General features: G+C 45.7%; 1 long non-coding RNA gene and 1 pseudogene across 1 annotated transcript; one reads left to right on the top strand and one right to left on the bottom strand.

The window, feature by feature from the left end:
* Positions 1-5,012: 5,012 nt before the first annotated feature.
* LOC125945394 (uncharacterized) lies at positions 5,013-22,115 on the bottom strand. The gene is made up of 4 exons (XR_007466871.1): positions 21,982-22,115; positions 14,099-14,140; positions 7,496-7,681; positions 5,013-5,248 (listed from the first exon to the last, which is right to left on the bottom strand). It is a non-coding gene; the product is annotated as an uncharacterized LOC125945394 (long non-coding RNA).
* Positions 15,274-20,682, top strand: LOC119453517 (uncharacterized; annotated as a pseudogene).
* Positions 22,116-23,363: the final 1,248 nt, after the last annotated feature.

The following is a 23,363-nucleotide window of genomic DNA, read 5'->3' as shown; positions in this document are numbered from 1 at the left end:
AACCGAAAGCTGCTGGCCTTTTCAAACGAATTCCAAGAAGACTTCGAAAACCGTTCGACTAGTCACAACTGGCGCATATTTCGCGATAAGTTAAAGGAGATAGAAGCATCCTGCGTGCCGAAGTCTACGATAAAAACGCGTGCTGACGATCCCTGGTTCACACGAGAAGTGAACAGGTGCTTAAATAAGAAGAAAAGATCATAGAAAAAGGCATCACGAACAAACACCACTTCTGACTGGCAGAACTACAAAAGCATATCTATACTAGCAGAAAAAAGTATTCTTGAAGCCAAAAATCAGTACTTTAATATCACGCTTCCTAACTTGTTAAAAACCAACCCCAAGAAATTTTGGGAAGTCGTAAATCCAAAAAATAAACACTCGATACCAACCCTTCTGGGAGAAGACGGAAGTGCTCTACCAGCAGCCGAGTGCGCCGAGGAATTCAACAAAAGTTTTGCCACGGTTTTCACAGATGAACTGCCTCTTGACAGTTCACTTGAGCTATCACAACCACATGTCGCGTTTCCTTTTACACCCATCGTAGTTACAGCACATGGCGTTTCTCTTGCAATAGAACGCCTCCCGCTTAAAACAAGTCCTGGTCCCGACGGCATCAGCGCCAAACTTCTAAAGTTAACCAGTCAGCATTCAGCACCCTTGCTTTCATTAATATTTCAGCAATCCATCGACACAGGATGTGTACCGGATGATTGGAAGTCAGCATTTATAATACCTATATTTAAATCCGGCGACAGTTCCCTTCCTAGCAACTACAGGCCCATCTCTTTAACCTCAATTAGCTGTAAGTTATTGGAACATATAATACACAAGCATATTATAACATATCTAAACGAAAACAACCTACTCCTTATCAATCAGCACGGCTTTCGGAAAAATCTTTCCTGCCAAACGCAACTATTTGAATTAATAACTGATCTTCACCATTCACTACACTCATCGCTATACGTCGATGCAGTCTTTGTCGATTTTTCAAAAGCATTTGATCGCGTCCCCCGTAACCGTCTGATCTTAAAAATCCGTAGCCTTAAACTTGATCAGAAAACAACGCAATGGATCGAACAGTTTTTAACAAACCGTCATCAGTCCGTCAAATTTCAAAACCATACCTCGAACCCCGCACGCGTCATATCAGGGGTACCACAGGGGTCAGTGTTGGGCCCACTTTTATTTTTAATTTATATTAATGATATAGCAACTAACATAAATGCAACGATTCGACTATTCGCAGACGACTGCGTAATTTATAAGGAAATAGCAAGCCCTACCGACATTACTCACCTGCAGTCTGCCCTCAATAAACTATCAGAATGGTGTTCTGTTTGGCAGATGCAAATCAACATAGACAAAACAAAACATCTAAAGTTTAGCCCGGCATTGAAAACACAGGTCAATACTTACGCAATTAACAATATACCTATTGATTCAGTCTCTACATTTAAATATCTAGGAATAAAATTTAATTCTAGTTTAACATGGAATGATCATATAGAACACATAACTTCTAAATCATTAAAGAAACTCGGCCTACTCAAGCGGCGCCTTCACCTCGCTACACGTGACACTAGACTATTAGCATATAACTCGCTCATTCGGCCTTCGTTAGAATACGCTTCCATCATTTGGCATCCCTATCATGTCACCTGGACTAACCATCTCGAAGCGGTCCAAAACAAAGCCGCACGGTTCATCCTGTCATCTTACTCGCGATTCCAAAGCGTCACCAAACTGAAAGACTCCCTCAAAATGCCATCACTCGCCATGCGCAGAACATATGCCCGATTAGCATTTTTTCACACTATATTCCATAGCAACACGTCATTTTCCCACTCACATATTTCTCCAGCGCATCACATATCGTCTAGATTAGACCACGCATACAAAGTCAAACCAATTTTCGCTCATACTGAAAAATACCGGAACTCACCTCTCGCACTATCAATAGATCAATGGAATTCATTGCCATCTAGCATTGCCACTATCAATGATCCTCAATCTTTTCTGTCAGCGCTGCAATCTTTTCTTGAACGTCAAGGCATTTCACAATAGTTTTCTTTTTGTATATAGTAAGAGTTGGCGTTTTCATTAGAAACTGACACAAATCCACCTGACACAAAAGTCATCCACCTGATGCTCGCATTGTTCTTTAAGTGCTGCCATGATCGTACCTGAAAAGCATTTCTTTTTACACTGAACTGACTGTATATTTTACATTGTTTTTATATTTTATATTTTTACATTGTATTTCTAGGATACAATGTGGACTTATCCTTTGTGTTAGTATTATACCTTGTTGCTTTTAGTTTCTGTTCACCATGCTATATTTGAACTTGCATTCTTGTGTCCACTGAAATGCCATTTTCACCTGCAGTGCGACTACTTTGTTATTCCCGTTTCAACACCCCCCCTCCCCCCCCTATGTAATGCCCTTCTGGGCCTTTAGGGTATCCAAATAAATAAATAAATAAATAAATAAATAAATGCCATCTACTTGTGGTATGTTTGTGCATAGGGATACTACATCCACTGTAACCAGGAAGGTTTCTTTGGGATCTCGAGTCCAGGTATTGTGCGAAGAAATTGCTTGGTGTCCTGAACGTAAGATGGAATGGTCAGAACTATGTCCTTAATTATGAAGTCCAAGGCACTTGAAATTCTTCTGGTTACCGCACCGTTTCTTGAGACAATAGGGCGACCGGAGTGGTTAGTTTTGTGGATTTTAGGAAGCAAATAAAAACGACCAGGGGCTGGCTATATCGCCAGCATTGCTTTAGGCATATCTCTAGATATTTTCCCTTCCTGATACAGTGAATTTAATTCGCGGCTTATTTCTGATTCAAACAATTTAGTGGGGTCCTCGGCGAGTTCCGTAAAGAAGTGCTCATTTTCTAATTGTCGATATCCTTCTTTCAGGTACCCTTACAAAAAAACTGTTGAAATGTTATTGAAAAATCATTCGTTAATGTCAACAAATAGCATTGAAAGCACATTGAGGCTTTGTTGAAACATTATTGAGGAAATTGTTGACAGGTGTTCATAATTGGCCCACGACATTTTGCCGAAATATCATTGGGTTGTTTCAATTTCAGAAGTCATTGATGGATTGTTGAAACCATGTTGAATGTCAATATTGAAAAGCCTGTTGACACATTGTTGGAACTCTGTTCAAATGTCAATATTGAAACCCCATTGAAATATTATTGGAGCAGTATTGAACATCAATATTGCAACCTCATTGAGATATTATTGAAGCATTGTCGATTATCAATATTGAAAACCCATTGAAGTATTATTGAATGAGTGTTAAACGTCAATATTGCTTGATGGAGGCAAAAGGCGCTACGTATCAGAAACAGGACACAAGAGGAAGAACACAGACAACACACACATTAAGTGCCAAACGTGTCTGTTGTCTGTGTTCTTCCTCTTGTGTCCTGTTTCTGACGCGCTGCGCCTTTTGCCTCCATTATGTTATACCAACAAGCCCAATGTGCAACGTTAGTCAATATTGCAACACCATTTAAATATTATTGGAGCTGCATTGAACGTCACTATTGAAAACACTTGAGAGCCCACTGAAATATGCTATTTGTTCAGTAGTGTTGAAAACTGCACTAGACTTTTCTTTAAATGCCACTGCGCTACGTTGAGTCTCATCGCATTACCATTGATGCCACATTGATATGGTCCTTGCATACTAGAGGACAGGGTCAAATTTAAATGCAGGCACTTCTTTATTGCAAACCTGGGTCACCCAGTGATCAAAACCACACTTTTAGATAGTGCCTGTAATAAAACATATTCTAGAACTGCTAGCAGAACCATTATGCCAGTTTTTGAATTGGCTTAAACACATAATCAATACTCCTTCACGAAATCAACAGCTCATAATTGATGTGGACAAAACGCATTTTTTCTACATGAATTCTTCATTCTAGCCAAACATTTGTTAACTGTACAGCCATGTGCGCCTTGCGATCAAAAAACTCCTAGCACAATCAATAAACTACCAGCAGCTTGATGCAATAACGAAATTGAATACTGAGAGATTTAAAGTTTGTGTGGCCCTAAAGTAAAACACATTTCTCAAAATTGACATAAACAGAAAATAAATAATATACAAGCATACTAGAATTACAGTAAATAACATTTTAAATGTACTTCATTTCTCTATTGGGTAGCCAGTAACATAATAATCATGGCACAATTTGCATGAGCCCACTGAGACTCTTATTTATTCGTTAAATGGTGTGTCCCCATTTTACTAAACATTGTCTACATCTGAAAGAACATGGTAATTACAATAAGTTGTACCATGGCAGCAGTTTAGTGTGCTGCATTGCTTGTTGCACAATCCTGTTGCGTTTCCTGCCGTGATTACTAGGTTCCTGGGCAGGTCATTACATACCAAGCGATTTATTCACTTTACTTAAGTTTTCTATCTGATAGACCATGGCTATTCGTTACCTCCTGGAAGACTTAAATGGAACTGGCATGAGGAAAATTTTTTTAAAAAATTGAGTGCCACAAAACAAGTTAGAATAAAAGACTTTGCAAGAAATCAGATTCCATGCGTACAAGAAAGAAGGCACATAGTTGCCTTGCCCGAGAACTGTTGTTGCACTCTGAATTTAAGCAAACTTTTACCTCTTAATTCTTACTGTTTTGAAATAGCAAAATAAGCCATTACTACAGACATATGTTAATGTCTAGTTTTTCTTGAACAGAACCACTCTGAAACAGATTCCACTTTCAGGTATCCACAGATTCCACTTTCAGGTGTACGTATGAAACCTAATTTTCTGTAAAATTTCTCACTGTGTCTACTTTTACATTATCAAACAAACTTGAAATGGTGTGCCATCAGGGAACAGTCTTGGCATGAAATGACCCGAGATACATATGAAATAAAATAGTCATGAAAGGCTATCTATTGTAGAAATATATTAAAAATTTACATAAAAATGTACTAAAATACAAAGCGAAACACTTGTGCAATTAATTTTTAATCACAACACAGTACTTTGTCTGAACCATCCAACCTAGGCTTTTCAGGTGACTAGAAACACCATAATAATAAAAAATGTTGAGGGATACAAGTGCACAACACTTGAACTGTCCACAGACTTGGGCTCTTCTGGACACTTCAGGTCCCTTGCAAGAAGAGAGGCGAGAGTGTTCTTAATGTAGGCCATGTTTGTCCCAGGAAACTTGTGACATGTAAAGCCTGTAAAAAAAGAAAAACAGCATGAGGTTTAAGATCAATGTACCACATGCAAGAGTGCGACTTACAGTACGCCCTATTATGATGAAACTGTTTCGTTTGTTTTCTTTATTGAAAGTTTTCACGAGTTTAATTCCAGAAAATGACCAGCTTTCAAAGTGGAGTGGCGCCGGAGGACTCCACTTAGTACAATATGCAGAAGGCAAGCAGGAAAAACCCACTGCGGCGGAATAACTTCATGAATATCCTTGGTGTGAAAATGTGAACTTTGCTTGCTTAGGAACAAAATGGTGGAAAAAAGACTTGATACTGTTGGTGAAAAAACTTAAAGGTAGACTACCGGCAACTAAAATTAGTTCTCTCAACTTTCATAATCAAAATGTGCAGCACTTAATTGCACTTTTCCTCGCAGAAGTGCTCCAAATACGGTTATGCGACCAGAATTGAGTATGCTATATTTGAATTTGTTTTACGAGCTCATATGCTACTGGAGTGCACTTCTTGCATTATGATAGCCATTCTTATGCCTCTCTACTTAAAAGAAAATACTGCTTATAACGAGGATTTACTGCAGTTGCGTGCCAACATGGTTACACTAACACGAATAAATGCAAAGAAATGCTCAGTCTTACAAGAGAAATATGCAAGTGGACTGGCTCTGCTAATCCTTTGAGGGTCACTGCCATGCATGTACAGTGGTGGAAACAAATCGTGTGGTCATGACCATACATAAGAGGTGGCGAAAGAACATATAAATAAGCATGCCTTTTAAGAATGAAGTGTCCCCAAGCATCACATTACAGATTCGGTAACCTGATGTGACTTCTACAAAAATCCTGATTGTGCTGTTGCCCCTTGGCTTCTTCCAAAACTGATCTTGCTCTTTACTCTATGGGGCCCATCACTGCAGTAGTTTGGGAGTATTCACTTAGTTGAATATTTTGTGAATGTCATTACATTTAAAAATGTGAATATGCTAGTTTGCCCTGCATGCTGCAATAAACATGGTGTAAAACTGCAGACACTAAGAAACCTTTGTCACTTTGTGACCTACAAAATTATTTACCCATTTTTTTCTCGAAAGGTCACTCTGAAGAACAATCCAGAATAAACAATATAACGCTTAAATTGGGGGACATATTTCCAGAAAATATGTGATCCTCAAAGGGTTAACAATAAACACCTACAAAGCTCATTCAATCTTTCGATAAATCTGAACCCATAGTACTTGAGCACTGGTTTATATTAACGCCGAAAACGGGCAAGTGCGTCCTTGAAGCAAGAAAGCAGGAGACATTTCCAACAATTTCAGAGTGGAAGCTGTGGACATGCCTCATGTTCTGTAAGAAGCTTTATATAGTAGCTGCCAAGGGCCTATTCAGTGCTGATCATTTTATGTGAATTTGAGGAAAAGTCAAATAGATACCTTTGCTTTTTCCACATCTTAGAATATTATGTGATAAATTGGATCTTAATTAATAGGTTGGGTATCTTGAATGAATGGACATCGCTAAACATAGCAATGTTGACAACGAAGTTGGCAATTGTTCCTATTGTTGCTTTGATCGAAACAACCAAACAATTATGCCACGTAACTTAAGATCCCTCTGCTGAAATGCTATTGTCTACCACCACATGGACCTCCTTCAAGACAGGAGCAGCATTAATTCAATGTCGTCTGTTGAAATAGGAGAAACCACTATGTTTTCCGTTGCAGAATCTGGAGGGTCATTTTGATTGCTGAAATTTGGTGGGGGCCATTTTGATTGCTGAAATTTGGTGGAAGTGCTGTCCGTCGATTTGAGCAGTAACTGCACTTGAGCATAGCTTCTCCACAATTCCTATATTATAACAACACTTTCAGGCTACTTAAGCACACCCTCTATGCCACCAGATTGGTAGCGTGCTTCACAGATTTGTACTACAGATTGGTAGTTGCTTCATTGCAACTATTCATTGCAATGACATTCAAGTAGTGCAACTAATGCGCAAATACATCGAACTTTGTCAGTTCGAGCCACCAATAACTTCTGGCAGTTAAGGCTGGTTTTAAAATTTAGCACTTTAGTGCGGAGGCGTTAGAGACTTGAGATAAGATGAACATTCATTCCAAATAGTAGGCTATTGTAGAACGTAGTTCCACACACAGGCTACTTGAAAGTCATTTGTTGTGCTAATAGCAAGCTGGTAATTCCAAGTAAAAAATGCGAATGCAAAAATGCAACGGGAAAAAGAATGTATGGTACTTACCTATAACAGCGTTGACACTGATAAGGCCAAGAGCCTCTTTTTGCCTATTGGTGGTGTCGTTTCTGAGGAGTGAGTGTCCCATGAGGTTCTTCTCTGTCAACACATGGTGAATCAAGGCCCTTGCAAACTTGCCTGGTCCACCATGGCAAGCTGTGCCAGGATCATCTGAATGAGCACTTCTCCAACCTATGTAAAACGGCACGTTTAGGTAAATATTAGTGAGGTAGTTTAAGGATTTTAAGAACATTCACACAACAGCCACACTCCAAATAAATCACAAAAATACTGCCTGCTCCAAACCTAAAATGTCAACTAATGACACTAATAAAAAAACTAAAACTAATGTCATAGCTCGTTATGCTGTTAGGATGCCATCTGCTTCAGAAAAACAAGGATTCATCCAGTACAAAATAAAATAGTAAGTAAACCAAAGCATCGAAAACTCTAATGCAAGTGAGCAGAGGTTTATTGGTGGTGTCCTTCAAGGACGCTTCGAGTTCCAAGAACGGCGAGGCAGCGTGGAGCACCGTCTCCAAAGACACCAGCAACCAACAGCGCGGGCAGAGCGGGCCGAGCGTTCGCGATGCCGCTGGACGGAGGCGCGTCTTCTTCACAATCGCCACCGCAGAAAAAGAGCCATCCTGGTGACCTAAAAGGTTGTTGGCAGAGGGTCATGGTAGGGCTTGAGACACGCCATGTGGACGAGGTCACGTCCACGCCGGCGCATGTCGTCAGATGGAGAAAGTGGTTCCATGAGAAAATTCACCGGGGACGTTTGCTCCAAGACGCGGTAAGGCCCTTCGTACTTTGGGACGAGTTTTGATGAAAGGCCGGCAGTTTTGCAAGGAACATCCAGCCATACAAGAGACTCTGGGGCATATGTGGGGCTGGGCAGCGAGTCGGCGCGGCCTTCCTTCTGACGCTGTTGTTCTTGTGGCGTAAAGGTGCGCGCGAGCTGGCGGCACTGTTCGGCTTGACGGGCAGCTTCGTACACAGGTGGACATTCGGAAGCTTCAGGCCGGTATGGAAGGAGAGTGTCGATGGTATGCAATGGTTCCCGGCCATATAGGAGGAAGAAAGGTGAAAATCCCGTAGTAGCCTGTGTCGCGGTGTTGTAGGCGAACGTGGCAAAAGGAAGTACGCGGTCCCAGTTCCCATGATCAGATGCCACGTACATCGCGAGCATGTCACCGAGAGTTCGGTTAAACCGTTCCGTGAGCCCGTTAGTTTGCGGACGGTAAGCCATGCTCGTTCGATGAATAATGTGGCATTCAAAAAGCAGAGCTTCGGTGACCTCGGAGAGGAAGGAGCGACCTCTATCAATGAGGAGTTCTCGAGGTGCGCGAACAAGAAGTATGAAGCGATGCAGGACGAAAGAGGCTATATCCCATGCTGTAGCACTCGGTAGAGCCGCGGTGTCTGCGTAACGTGTCAAATGGTCCACCGCAACTATGATCCACCGATTGCCATCCGGTGTCATGGGAAGCGGGCCGTAGAGGTCAATGCTTACGCGGTCGAAGTGTTTGGCAGGGCACGGAAGTGGCTGCAAGGCGCCAGACGCACGTAAAGGTGGTAATTTGCGACGTTGACAGTCAGGGCAGCACTGAACAAACTTTCGTACAAAAGTGTACATTCACCGCCAGTAGTAGCGGTGGCTGATACGTTCTTAAGTTTTAAATACTCCGGCGTGGCGACATTGCGGATCGTCGTGAAAAGAGGCACAGATTTGGGATCTCAAGCTGCGGGGAATGACTATAGTAGCCATCTACGGCCTCCGGGAGCGTAGTTGCATTGGTGGAGCAGCTGATCACGAATGGCGAAATGAACAGCTTGGCGTCAGAGGGATCGGGATACAGGGGTGGTCGATGATCCAGTAAGATAGGCGAAAAGAGAAGCGATCCATGGGTCACGGCGCTGTTCGTTGCCAATCGAGTCAAGCTCAAGCGATGACAGGGGGTGAGCGCAAGTGGGTCCGCCGTCCGAGTGTAGAGGTGAACGGGTCATGGCGTCTGCCTCAGTGTGCTTGCGTCCGCAGTGGTAGACGACGCGAATATCGTACTTCTGGATTTGGAGTGCCAAGCGTGCTAAGCGGTCAGATAGATCTTTCAACGTGGCGAGCCAACAAAGCGAATGGTGATCCGTTACTAGATCAAATGGGTGGCCGTATAAGTATAGGCGGAACTTCCCAAGCGCCCATACTAGAGCCAAGCACTCTTTTTCAGTCATGCTGTAATTGGCCTCTGCTTTTGTCAGCGTACGACTCGCATAGGCGACCACGTATTAGGAGTAGCCGGGCTTGCGTTGCACGACGACGGCGCCAAGGCCGACCCCGCTGGCGTCTGTATTTACCTTAGTTGCAGATGGCGAAGAATAAGTGGAGAGGTAAGAAGACGACGCAGTGTAGCAAACGCGGTGTCGCATGCAGGGGACTAGGAGGAGAGGTCCACACCACCACGTAGAATCTGGGTCAAGGGCGACATGATCGATGCGAAATTGCGGACAAAGCGCCGGAAATATGAGCACGGGCCCACAAAACGGCGTAGTTTGACGTTAGTAGGTTTCGGAAACTGAGCGACTGCACGAAGTTTCGCAGGGTCCGGTAGAACGCCGTTCTTCGTTCTTGGACACGGCGTGGCCTAAGATGGTCAGCTCCAGCGCGGCGAAGCGGCACTTCGTGAGGTTCAGTTGCAGGCCAGCGTGGTTGAGACCCGTCAAAACGTGTCTAAGGCGAAGTAGGTGGGTCGGAAAGTAAGGCGAGAAAACCACGACATCGTCGAGGTAACAAAGGCACATAGAACACTCGAGGCCACGCAGCGTATTGCCCATGAGTCGTTCAAACGTTGCAGGCGCGTTTAAGCAAAGTCCAAAGGGCATCGCGTTGAACTCGTATAGGCCGTCAGGTGTAATAAATGCTTTTTTCTGGCGATCGGCTTCAGCCATTGGAACCTGCCAGTAGCCAGAACGCAAGTCTAGAAACGAAAAGAATTCCGCGCCCTGAAGGCTGTCAAGGGCGTCGTCGATGCGCGGCAGAGCGTTGAAAGGGCGGGGAGTTCGTTCGAGGCAAGATTGAAAGATTCGTCTGGCACGGTAACAAAGAACGAAGAGTCAAGCTGTTCCACGCGGCCGACGCATTCGCCGACAAGTACCGTAACCGACACAAAAAGTGGATTGTACACAAAAATATTGCTGATGCCGGCGGCGATGTCAAGCGTTCCAAAAGGCAGTGGAACGGCTTTGCAACTCATAAAGATGTCAGATTGTGTAAATAAGACCGTAGCATTGGTGACGGCATCGCAGACGACTGGGACAAGGGTAAAAGAGCCAGGCCGAACGTCGGTGTCCTCACGCACAACCAGTTTAGGCGGCTGATCAAGAGTGTCGTGGGATGGTGCGTCACACAGCGGCGAAAATTCAACTTCAGCTCGTGCGCATTCGATGACGGCATTATGACTGGACATGAAGTCCCACCCAAGGATGACGTCATGTGAGCAGGCAGGAAGAATAAACTCGACAATGTACAAAAAGCCTTGTAAAAGCACACGGGCAGTAAAGGCTGCGAGAGGTGTCACGTTCTGCGCGCTTGCCGTGTAAAGCGACAGTCCAGGGCGCGGTCACTTTGCGCAGCGAACGACAGAGTTTGGTGGCTATAACAGGAACGGCGGCACCGGCGTCCACAAGCGCAAAAGTAGAAATACCTTCGACAGATATTGTGACCATGTTAGCAGGGGAAGAGCGAGGACTTGGGCAGTTCGCAGATGGCGCAGTTCTTGCCTCGCGAACTGCGGCGCTTAGTTTTCCTGGTCGGAGGGTGCGGGTCGGCGACGCATTGTGGAGAGCGATCGTCGACGAGGAGATGGGGATCGGCGCGATTTAAATGCAGGGAGGTCAGAAGAAATGTAGCGCTGGGAGGGACACGGGGCTGATTGGTGCATGGGCTGACCGCCATACTGGAACGGCCGGGCTGCGTCTTCGGGAGTTGGAAGGCGACGGCGGCAATAGCGAGCGACGTGTCCTGGCGTGCCGCAGGCGTAACAGGTGGGACAATTGTCAGGCGTCCGCCATGTATTGCTGACTCTCGGCCCGGCCCAAGAAGCAGTAGAAGCGGCGGGTTGTGCAGACTGTTGCAGGACCGAGAAAGGCGGCTGGTGGGGCCTACGCACTACCTGCACATAGGTAGGAGGCACGGCAACAGGCTGCACTGCCAGCGCATACGTAAGAGGCACGGCGACAGGCTGCGCAGCCTGCGCATACATAAGAGGCGCGGAGACAGGCTGCACTGGCTGCGTATATAGGAAGGGGCGCGGCCACAGGTGGCTGGTGGTGAGCGACAGGAACAGCTTGAGCTATCTCTTCGGCAATGACAGTGCGGAGCGTTGAGGGCAGACGACAGGACGGCTCCTGAGTGAAGGGCACCAAGGAAAGTTGACGGGCAACCTCCTCGCGCACGAAGTCTTGAATCTGCTGAAGCAGTGGAGAGTGGTCGGAAACGGCAACCAGACTTGCTAGCGAGCCGGCAGTCGGCAGAGGCTGCCGAGTCAGGGCGCGCTGCTTCTTCAACTCTACACCACTCAAGTAGCATTTTTAGGATATTTCACATACTTTCGGGTGTCGGTCTATAACTATTTTCCAGCCAGTTTGTGTCACTTGGTGTCAATGGTCTAGTTGGTAGGGTATCGGGCTGCTATGTTGAGGGAAGTGGGTCAATAACCAACCGATGAAACTGCTTGGATCTCTGGGTATGTGACTCAGGGTATGTGCCACTCTTCAATGAACCTCTTTTACGCCATCTTGGGCAACTGCTGCTTGTGTTGGCAAGCAGCAGTAGCAGCATAAACAGTAAGGTAACTGTCGACGTTAATGCGATTACCACTGCACATCAGATTCGCTTGCTGTGTCCCAGACCTACTCAGCTGAATGTGTACATAAGCCACATAGGCAGGGTGTGCCAACTGCCCACCTCATCAAATAAATGAATCGACTCGCAAATCAAAGGCTACACAATATCGCAGAGGAGACACTTAATGCTACTATTTTTACTAAATCTTAAGGAGAATACCTTGAGCACAGTTTTTTCAGAGATAATGAATACTACAGCTTAAAGGTGCACTAAAGAGAAATTAAATTAATTCTGTGGTTTTACATGTCAAAACCAGTCTGATTATGAGACACAGCGTAGTGGGGGAGTTCAGATTATTTGTGACCACCTGGGGTAGCATGGTACATGGGGGGATTTGCATATCGCCTCCATCAAAATGAGATTATTTCATCCTGCACCCTCATGCTTAGGAGCACAATTGCAAAGCCACTAAGCAACCATGCCAAGTGAGCACTAAAGAAAAAAAAATTTAGATGTATTTGTAAATGACTTTCCTGTTATACAAAAGGATTCCCTCGTACGCTGACAAGATGCTGAGTAGACTGTAAAAGACGCAAGACGAAAGATTGGTGGCACTGCCACCTGAAAGTTCCCACACCTGCTTGCTGCGACGTCATGGATTTTGCTAGTGTCTGCTCGAGCTTAGGTAATTTTTTTACAAATAAAGTTGTTCTTCATTCTATTCCAAAAGAGCCAAAGACCGAAATTAAAAAGCACCAAGAACTTTTACTGAACCAAAACGACCCAAGTTCATAAAACCACGCGAAATCAATGTCGCAATGAGGTATCAGCACTGGGGTATTGGGGCGATAGGCAGAAAAAGAAACATTGAGCTTCATTTTCACATTCAATAATCAACCTACTGCCAAGGAATTAATAGAAGTAGAGATTTAAAAGGATGTTTTTTCAGTTCAATTTGATTTAGGGTGTCTTTAGTGTCTCCTTACACCAAAACAAGGAATACACTTAGCTCAATATAGGATAACATGCATCACTGATTCTCATTAAGGTGGAATTGTCAGTATAGCAGATGGGCATGCACTGGCTGATCCAGAGGGGAGCCCTGCCACCTCTCCCCCACCCTCTACTTTCTAATATATTTATGAGCAACAATTCGGTTTTTGCATTTTAAGAGACAATGCCAAGGAGATTCATGCCGAGCTCGTTACCGTATGTAAGGACCGATACTGCCCACCATCCAGCTCGCCATCAATCTCTTTGGAATTTTGTCCCTTGAAATGCAGAAAGCCTGGATCACTCCCCGTTCTTCAATCAACTTTCTCAATGTACACTGCTGTTTTTGGTTTGCCGTGAAGTGCAGTACTACATTGGAGATATTTTTATTCTGTTAAAACTGGAAATTTAAGACGTGCACTAATGTTGACGCCTATGTGTACACCTGTTTCAAATTTATGGTACCGATAATATCAAGTTTCTGGACACCCTCGCGTAATTAGGCATACACTCTGAAAAGACACATCATACATTTAATTTGTTCACAAGTGATACCGAAACTTTCTCCCTGTCCCGGTGCAGTTGCAAGGTCTCTGAGCTGAGTTTAAAGTCATGGCTGCTGCTACTGAAGGCACTGTGCACCAACTGATCAATGGAGGAAATGTTTGCGGTTGCATCAGCAATGTTTTTCCTCGGCTCCCGGCAATACATTCTCACGGCAACAGTGCATTTGATCATGGTGACGCTAGACGATGAATGGCCAAAGAATTCACCTTTCGCATTCCGGCTGTGGCGTCTCCAGGCTCATTTTGATTCTGAAAACAGATGTCAGTATTAAAATGTGACGCCGCCACTATAAGTCAAAAGCAACAATCAAAACATCTACATGGACGATTAGGCCGACATAAATGGATGGATATAAATGACTGATTGAAAACATTAAAGCATAGCTGCTCTTGCCACTGGAAGTGTGAGGTGGGCAAATAATTTATTTTTAATTTCTCTCCTAAGTTTTAAAATTGTTTTTGCTCATCTACTAAACTGTTGTGGCCACATCTTCATGGTAGCTCGTTCATATAAAACCAGTGGTGCATTTTTTCACTCCCCGTCTAACTGCTGCTACTACAGTTTGCTTACTCTCTAAGTATTCCCCAGAACTGCTCCACCAACAAACCATTGTTCCAAGCTTATGTCAAAGCGTCATTTAGTTCGCAAGGATACGCTGCCCTTTCACTCTCTCTCCTCTTTAGTGTGCGAATTCAAAGCAAAAATAACTTATTGACATAGCTGTCTGCTTCTATAGTCATAAAAAGCCTCGCTAATTTTTGACATATGTCGATAGCACCTACATGCCACTGGAAGCACAGTGGGACGACATGGCAAATATGCCCAAGCATCTCGTTCCTTTACTGATTTTCTTACTTAGTTAAATCAATCAGTTACTGAAGTGTCAAATGCTGAAACTTCACACGATGACATTATTTTGAATATTTTATCCCACTAAAGCAAAACATAGAATCCCACAGAATCTGCCTTTTCCGTGAATATAGAGCGCCTACGCGAAGGCTTTTGCACGAAGCACTCGATGGCTTCAAAGGGAGATCATGGGTAAAAAAAGGTTCACCGCGCGCGTACCGGCGGAAAACAAACCACACATAACCTGATGGTTTCACAGCATTCGCTGGCACCGCCCCTTTTTTTATCTCACCTATCACATAGAATCACATATACACCCTTGCAGTTCTTTTTTATTATCGCGCCACAGCGCGTGTCTACCGCACGGCGTGTCAGCCAACGTTTCTAGATTACCTCTTTCAGTTTGCAAACTCCGGCGCCGCGGGTGTCACCCTTGCATGTTCCGCTCGAGCGAGGGAGCGCTCGTCGCTGTTTGACCGGTCTCGTTGGGTCTGACGGTGGGTCTGATTGTGGCAACGGGTGGTTTCGGCGGCTGTCGGCGGTGCGTCTGTCTTTTTGCAACTGCTCTGGCGAAATCAACGTAGGCTTGGCCCCGTGCCGAGTGTTTCTTCGTTGCCTTCAACTGCGTTGTGTAGTGATCACTATCCCCGTGAGTGCCAGTGAGATCTATCGACGCAGCTCGTGCGGCGTGTGCTCCCGCTGCAACTTGTCACATTCGCGACCACGTTCGGTGTCCTTGCGCCCGAGCTGTGCTTCTTGCGGATCGTGTGACGCAGCCTGACTTGCTCGCTTCAAATCAAGGCAAGAACAGCTTCTCAACGTAATGTGCGACTACGGTTGACCACCGTTAATTATCGCAAGTGCATATATATCGTTTGTGGCTGTGACGTGTCCTGAATGTGAGAAAGCATGCCTCGTTGCTTTGTGACTACTTGCCGAAGTGGCTACGATTCGACGAAATCCACGGCTGAAAAAAGATATTTTATTGCGATCGCAATTATATGGACACATCAACCCGATTTCTGACGTCGGCGTCGTCGTCGCCGTCGCCGTGAGATATTGTATAGATTCCAAGGGCGATAAAACAGTCGCTGCGCGCCGTATGCGCGAGTGAAAGCGCGCGAGGGACGCGCGCTATCACGGAGAGCGAACGCATGGCGGAAAGCAAACGCGACCGTCGCGCGAGAGGCCGTAGGGATATGGGGGGAGGGAGGCGGGGCGACGCTGTGCTACGGCACCAAATGCGTATCTTGCAACCAAGCGCAAGGGGAACGGCAACGCAATCTCCCACGCGAAAGCAAAAAAGCGGGAAGGCAGCGCAGGAGGGAGGGTGGGGGGAGCAGCTTCTACTCTGCCAACAAATACGCTTGCACTGGCTGTGATGGCGGTCGCCCGCACCGTCTCTTATCTCCACACGGCCCTGACCTTTGTATGCGCTGTGCATTCGTCATTCAGTTTCCGTTGAAGCGATAGACCGCACTTCTTCGCCAGCTGCAGCGGCTGCGCTTGCTGCCAGCGTTTAGACAGTCGTTGTCCAAGGTCATTCAGTGTGATCTATTCATGTTTGCTTGTGCGCGATGACACCATGCTTGTCAATTCAGTTAGAAAGCGAATGTGTCAAAGTTTATGCAGCCGATAAAACTACTATCGCTACTCCGCATAGCTCTCTACCAATTTGCTATCGCAACTGATGCTTGGTCTTTCGGGCGAAACAGCGACATTTTCTTTTTAACACGAAAGTGTTTTATGCCGGGGTCCACCAAGACTTCACTGACGTATTTCCGTCACGGAAATACGTCACACGAACATAGACGAACATAATACAAAGAAAGAAACCAGAAGAAAAAGTTCCACAAACATGCAAAATTTGGAAATCGAACCCACGACCTCTCGGTCCGCGGCGATAGATCGCCGAGCGTTTAACCCATTGCGCCACAAACGCATTTGCAGAGAGCTACACAGACGCGCCTTATATATCTAACACTCCTCCGTGTACCCGCGCTCTTGCTCGGGGCGGTGCCGCCGCCTACGAGCAGAAAAGAGAAGTACTGCATTATGACACTAACGCGCACCGACAGTGAACGCTTCGGTGGTCTCAGCACTACGACGCCTCGATGCCAGCATTCGAAGGGACGCTGGCATCAAGAAGCACTACCAACTACTAGGTGGCGTTCACCGTACTCAGCACAGCGGAGCGTGGCCTCCGCAATTAGCTCTGAAAATGTTTCTGAAGTTGATCGCGGAGGCTGCAATTACGACGCGCTGTACGCGCTGATTTGACTCGGTGACGATTCAGTTACGTGCTTTGTCTTGCGCGTTGTATTAGTGTGTCAGTTACGTGCTTCGTCTTTCGCGTTGTGCTAGCGTGTGCAGCGTAGTGCAGCTTCCATATGCACGACGGTTGCTCATGGTCATCGACGTTGGTAGTCGTGATGGAGGAGACGTGCCACCAGGCGTCAGCGTGGGTGCATCAACGCCTAAGGGCGCTTTAGCCACAAAACACCAATAGACATTATATATCAATGTGCAATAAACATTACACTACTTCTGTGAAGACACGTTTCACTTTCGTGTTCTATACCGATTCCTATATAAGAGGGATCAACCAAATTTTTTTAAACCACCCGCTGACGAGGTCCGCCTTCAACAGTGGCGACGGGCTATACCCAGATCAGATAAGGAGCTGTCCAGCTCATGCGCTGTTTGCGACCTCCACTTTCACGAGGAAGATATTGTGAAAGACTTCGTTCACAAAGTTCATGGTGACGCAGTTGTCAAACCGCGTGACAAGTCGGCTCTTAAGGAAGATGCTGTGCCGCGAATTTTTCCCGATTGCCCTAAATACTTGTCGAAGCCAGCGAGAAAACGCAAGGCTCCAACCGTGCGTGCACCGCCTCGGCCTAAGCGTCGGAAAGAGCAAAAGGAGAACGACCAAGAAGCTGCGACGTCGAACTTCTGCGTTTCTAGGGAAAGCGGTGGTGACATTGAAAGCAATGTTGTGCATGAGAACAACATAGAGCTTTTCGATGAGTTGTGTGGCATGGCAGCAGCAGGCCAACGGTTGCAGGGTTGGTCACTTGAGGTTGTTGGCACTACAATCGTGGTGTACAAACTGCTAATAAGAGAGGACCTTCCAGAAATTGACAGGGCAGTCGTAGTGTCGAAAGACCTGACCACCTCTGTCAGTGCCTAGGGGCAACGTGTGCCATCAGCTGTGTATGCTACTGATGCGGGCATTGAATTGAAATCATGTGACGACCTAAAGTTTCTATTTTCATGAATTGAAAGGCTGAATTTTTGTAAAGGTTGCCCTGCTAATAATTACCCCTGTGTCTTGTCATCAGCTGTGGCCATTAAAGATGGCGATACATGGCATCGCAAATCATGCACAATTCTGTCTCTAACTGCCACATTCCACGAATGCCCGAGTCTGCACAAGCTCTTTTTACGGCGTCGCAAGACAAGCAACAGGTTGAAATGTAGGAGCACTAAAGTGAAGTCCCTGCGTCGAAAGGCCTTAAGAGCAACTATGCAGAGAGAAAAGATGAAAAAAGAAGTAACCACCATGAAAAAACAACTTGAGAATGTTACAGAAGAGAGGGTGGAACGTGCAGTTGACATTCTTCCAAATAAACAGCAGCTTCCTTTCAGGACTGCTTTTCAGGCAGCAACGGCGAAATCTAAAAATGGGAGACGGTACACAGAAGGGTGCTTAATCACGTGCCTTCTGCTGCAGATTTCAAGCCCAAAAGCTTACAAACTGTTATCTGATATGCAGTTTCTGCCACTTCCTACAAGAGCACGCCGTCGTAAGATTATTAGTGTCATTCCCTGCAGGTACGGTTTCAATGAAGTATCGCTAAACAGTATCCGAGAACATTTTTATGAGAAGAGCCGCCTCAGAAGGTGCGGTGTTCCACTGCTCGATGAGGTAAAGCTTAAGCAAATCGTTGCTTTCAACAAAACCTCATACAAGATGGATGGCTTTGTTGATTATGGTGATGTGGCAAATGCCACCACCGACCAACTTGCTGACCACGCACTGGTGTTGATGTTTGTTCCGCTTTTTGAGCGCTGTGTTCAACCCATAGCATCTTTTGCAACAAGAGGTGCGGCAACTGGACGGATCCTTGCACAGCTCCTGTTAAGTGCTGTGCTGCAGCTTCACAAGTATAATGCTTCAGTGCTTCTTGTTGTGAGTGATTGAGCAGGTAATAACCGCTCAATGTGGACGCACTTGGGAATATCGGGAGACATGATATTGCCATGCAACAGCATTGAGCACCCCTGGGAGCCTTCGCAAAAGGTCTTCTTTATCTGTGACATTCCAGACATAGTCAAGTGCATCAGAAATCATTTGAAATAGCACACCTATGGAATGGTAAGAAGAAATATGTGCACTTAGTTATAATGGAGCTCAGAAAACTGTTTGGTTCTTTCAAGCTGGAGATCATCACATCAACTTTGCACATTATGTTGCGCTGTATGAATCCGAAAAAAAGCAAACATACAAGAGTCGTGCCAAAACTGACTAGAGCACATGTTGCCCCGGACAACTTCCAGAAGATGAGCGTCCGACTTGCTACACAGGTAGTACCGTGAAAGACAGCGCTTAGTATTTTTGGTTATTATTAACTAATTTATCAACGTACTTTTTTGCAGCTATTCAGCCGTGGAACAGCTATTGGCATCCGCATATACAGAGAAGCCGGTGCTGAAGGCATGAGTGGTTCTGAGGGAACAGAAGCATTGACCAAATTGCTTAATGACCTGTTTGATGCTTTGAACGTAAAGCTACCTGAAAGAGGCATTAAAAGGCACTCAAAGGAAATACAAGCAAGCCAAAATATCTTTTCATGCATGTTGATACTTATTTACTGACATTTTACCTCATTCTTTCAGATCATCAAAGACTTGGAAATGTTCAATGTCACAGAAAAGAACGCCGTGGAGAAAGGTCTCAAGCTCTTTGCATCTTAACTAACGACGGAGTCCTTGCGTGTTACTTTGTTGTCAACGCTTGACATCACCGAGTTCTTACTGGATCAGGGTGCACACTATGTTTTGACGGCAAAGTTAAACCAGGACCCCCTGGAGGTGATAATGTGATCGGTGCTGATTTATGAGTGTTGAAGTGATGAAGTTCCTTGTGGCCTAACAAACCATGTGTCTTTTCCAGCGCCACTTCGGACTTGTCCGTTCATTCGGAGGGTATGAATCTCACCCTGTTGTGGTCAATTTCACTCAAATATTTCGCCTTCCTAATTTGTACACAACGATAAAAAGTGCTTTGTGTGGGAGTTGGCAAGGTGTGCCGGGGAATGTGCTTGTCAGCGTACCGGACACACTGAGGAGGACGAGAGAGCTTTATCGTGCCAAACATGCCTCCTTGCATGAACGCATAGGAGAAAAGCTACTGGAGATGACGTCAGAAACAGTCAGGGACCCTGCAGAGCAGGGCGACGATCACTCCTACTTTAAAGGGGAAGTGGACGATGCTATTATCTACTACTTGAGTGGATATGTTGTGCACAAATTTGAAAAGCACACATCATGCCTCCTGTGCTTAGAAGACATAAGCAGTCCAGAGCCCGTTGTTTGCTGTGATGCATATCTGACGACTTATAGAAGTTTCGAGGAAGGCTGCATGAAACACCCCACAGCTAAGTTGTTGAGTGTGATGAAGCTTGTAAATGATGTAGTTTATCTAACGTTAGATGAGGCTGGTGCCTGCGAAAACATTTTCTGGAAGCTGCTAGAACAGCTCGATAAGTGCAGCCTTGTTCGCTTGGGCTGTGGAGATCACATGCCAGCATTCACATGCCAGATATTGAACTTTGTCAGTGTGACAAGAATGCACTTTTCCTCCCGAGATTTTAACCATTGGTTAGAAAGCAAGGAAAAGATAGCTATAGCAAACAAAAAAGCGCGTCTCTTGTAGCTCTGCCTCTTGGAAAGTGATTTCTAGTTGATTTTATTGCATTGATTCAATAAATTGTTTCCCATTTGGCTTTTCTTCTCGTCATTTTTCGCGTTTTATAGCCTTAAACCGGCGAGCTTTCACTGAAGTAGTTCAGTATCTTGCATTTAATAAATGCGTATCCTAGCATTAAGCATTCTGCTATAAAAGGGTGGTTCTATAAGCTTTAGGTTTTTGGTATTTTCGGCGGCATCAGGTACCTATTTTACGTGGCTCACCGCTAACGTGTAATTTTATACAAAACTGAATTAAAAAGAACAGGAAACCGATGAATCCTCACAGCTGAATAGGAGTCCCGCGTAGCAGTAGCTAGATTCAGGCATCTCGGTCACACCTCTGCTTGGCATCGCTCTAGTGGCTCAAACGATACTGTAGTAGCGAAGTGGAAATAACATTTGCTCACTATCTCGGAAATAACTTCCCTTACACTTAATTAACCGCGTAAATTGCGTTTAACGCAGCGCGCAGGCTCCGTAACCATAATGCGACCGGGCCAACGGCGTCGGAAGCGCCACCTCGCGAGCGGGAACCGAAAGGGCCCACGTTTTGCCGCTGCATCCCGGCGGAGTTTGCAAACTGGCAAAGTAATCTAGTAACGGTGGTGTCAGCGGACTCGGGGCACTCGATCCTGAAGCGAACAGCGCAGCAGAATATACTCGAACGGGAAAACGCCCCGCGCATATTTTCGCCCATCCCGACACGCCATGTAGTAGATGCACGTCGATGGACGGCGTTGGGCGAACGAAATATACTTGATTACAGTACAGTTCGGATTATTTCACGTCGCAGTGTTTCCACCAAAGCGGCAGAGCACGAGCCCACATTAATAAGGCTAATTTCAATCGGTGCTGGAACACCGTACCAAAAATCATGGCCCGCGCAACATGCCCTGTTTTAGCTGGCTCCACATAGCTGCCCACCAAAGTGTCAGGGCGCGAGCAGCGCTCATTAATAAGGTTAATTTCAATTGGTGCTGGAAAACCGTACGAAAAATCGTGGTGCGCACAACATGCCCTCTTTTAGCTGGCTCCACATAGCTGCTTTACGTCGCCACAAGCGCACTTTGAAGTTAAATCAGGACAAAACTTCATGTTCAATATCACAAATATAGTGCTGCACAACCAATTCTCGCAACGGAAGGATAGTACTAGTAATGAAAACGAGCACAGAGGCGCGTGGAAGACACGCACGGGCGCTGTACGCACTTCGGCTGATAGCGTCGCAATGAACGAGCAAGAGGAATCCGAAAAACTCACTCACCTTCGATGTGGCTGAGTCGGAGGCGATCATGGTGATCTTCCAGGCAATGAGTAGCCCATAAAGAGCGAGCAACAAGTTGGAAACTACCAAAGATGTCACAGCGAGGCAAAGGGCACAGAAAACGCAGCAAACTCATGAGTCATCACGCAATCCGCACACATACGCCGCACGCACAAACTTCTGGAATGCGCCAAAGAGTCAACAAAAACGCGCATACAAATCCACGCTTTCATAGACGCTTTAATATCCACGCTTTCATAGGAGTAGCCGGGTAGCGCGGGGCAACCTCTGCGCCGGCACTGTACACTAATAAAGTTGTACTCTCACACTCACTCGTCAGGTGTTCCGCGGTTAGCGGCAGCTGTGGTGCAGATACGTCTTCGCACGACGATGCTGCTGCCGTGTGGGAAAACACAGCAATCTGAAGGGCAATGCGTCTACTCTTAGCCTTTTGAAAACATTTGCACTCCTTAATGATGGTATGTACTGTGTCACAGTCCTTGCAGGTTAGCAGATGGAACGCATCTTATACTATCCCTTTTAGGACGTCTCCCACTTTTTCCGACTCGGCCATACCGCCATCCGCTTTGCGGCAAAGGGCTAGCACATCCTGCATGTAAGACAGGTAGGTATCCGTCGATGTTTGGGCACGTAACGCTAGCTCCCTTTTCGCCACAATTTTTCGACCAAGACACTTGCCGATTAGAGCACGCATCTTTCCTTTACAGGTATGATTGCGGTCCCTTGCAGGTAAAATCGGATGTTGGCCAACACGACCGTATCATCCCATCGATTGTTCTTACTTGCACGCTCATAGATCGCCAACCACTCTTCAACGTCGATATCATCAGTCCCACAAAACGTGCCTGGATCTCTGGGCTGTGCAACGACAACCGTTGACGTTGCCACAGTTGCGGTGGGAATCATCTCTTCGGTCATTGTGAAAAGAGCCAGGTGTCGGCTGCTCCGCTGTGTCGAGCTAGTACCCCGTAACTCCACGAAAAATGTGACGGGGATAAGAGTATGCCCAAGAAATGGGAAAATGTATTGACGGAATATATACAAAGCGAATCCGAGATGGCCTAACAACAACCACACGAGCGCTTCTTCGATCTGCTGGCGCCTTCTCCAATGCACGGGAATGGCTTGTAACAATATTGTGGGATATTCTGGCAGGGGAAGGCGTAGGCAACGACTGTATACAGATTTTGGGATAGATTTACCTAGAAAATACAGTTTGCGTTTAATTGGAAGGTATGAGGAGCGCGGAGTAAGGTAATTTCAACAAGGGATGGAGACAGGGGTGCCCTCTATCCCGGCTGCTGTTTATTATGTACATGGTAAGGATGGAAAGGGCGCTAGAAGGAAGCAATATCTCATAT

The sequence above is a fragment of the Dermacentor silvarum genome, chromosome 5, assembly GCF_013339745.2.
Source record: "Dermacentor silvarum isolate Dsil-2018 chromosome 5, BIME_Dsil_1.4, whole genome shotgun sequence".
NCBI lineage: Eukaryota > Metazoa > Arthropoda > Arachnida > Ixodida > Ixodidae > Dermacentor > Dermacentor silvarum.
This window is presented reverse-complemented; position numbering and strand designations above follow the sequence as displayed.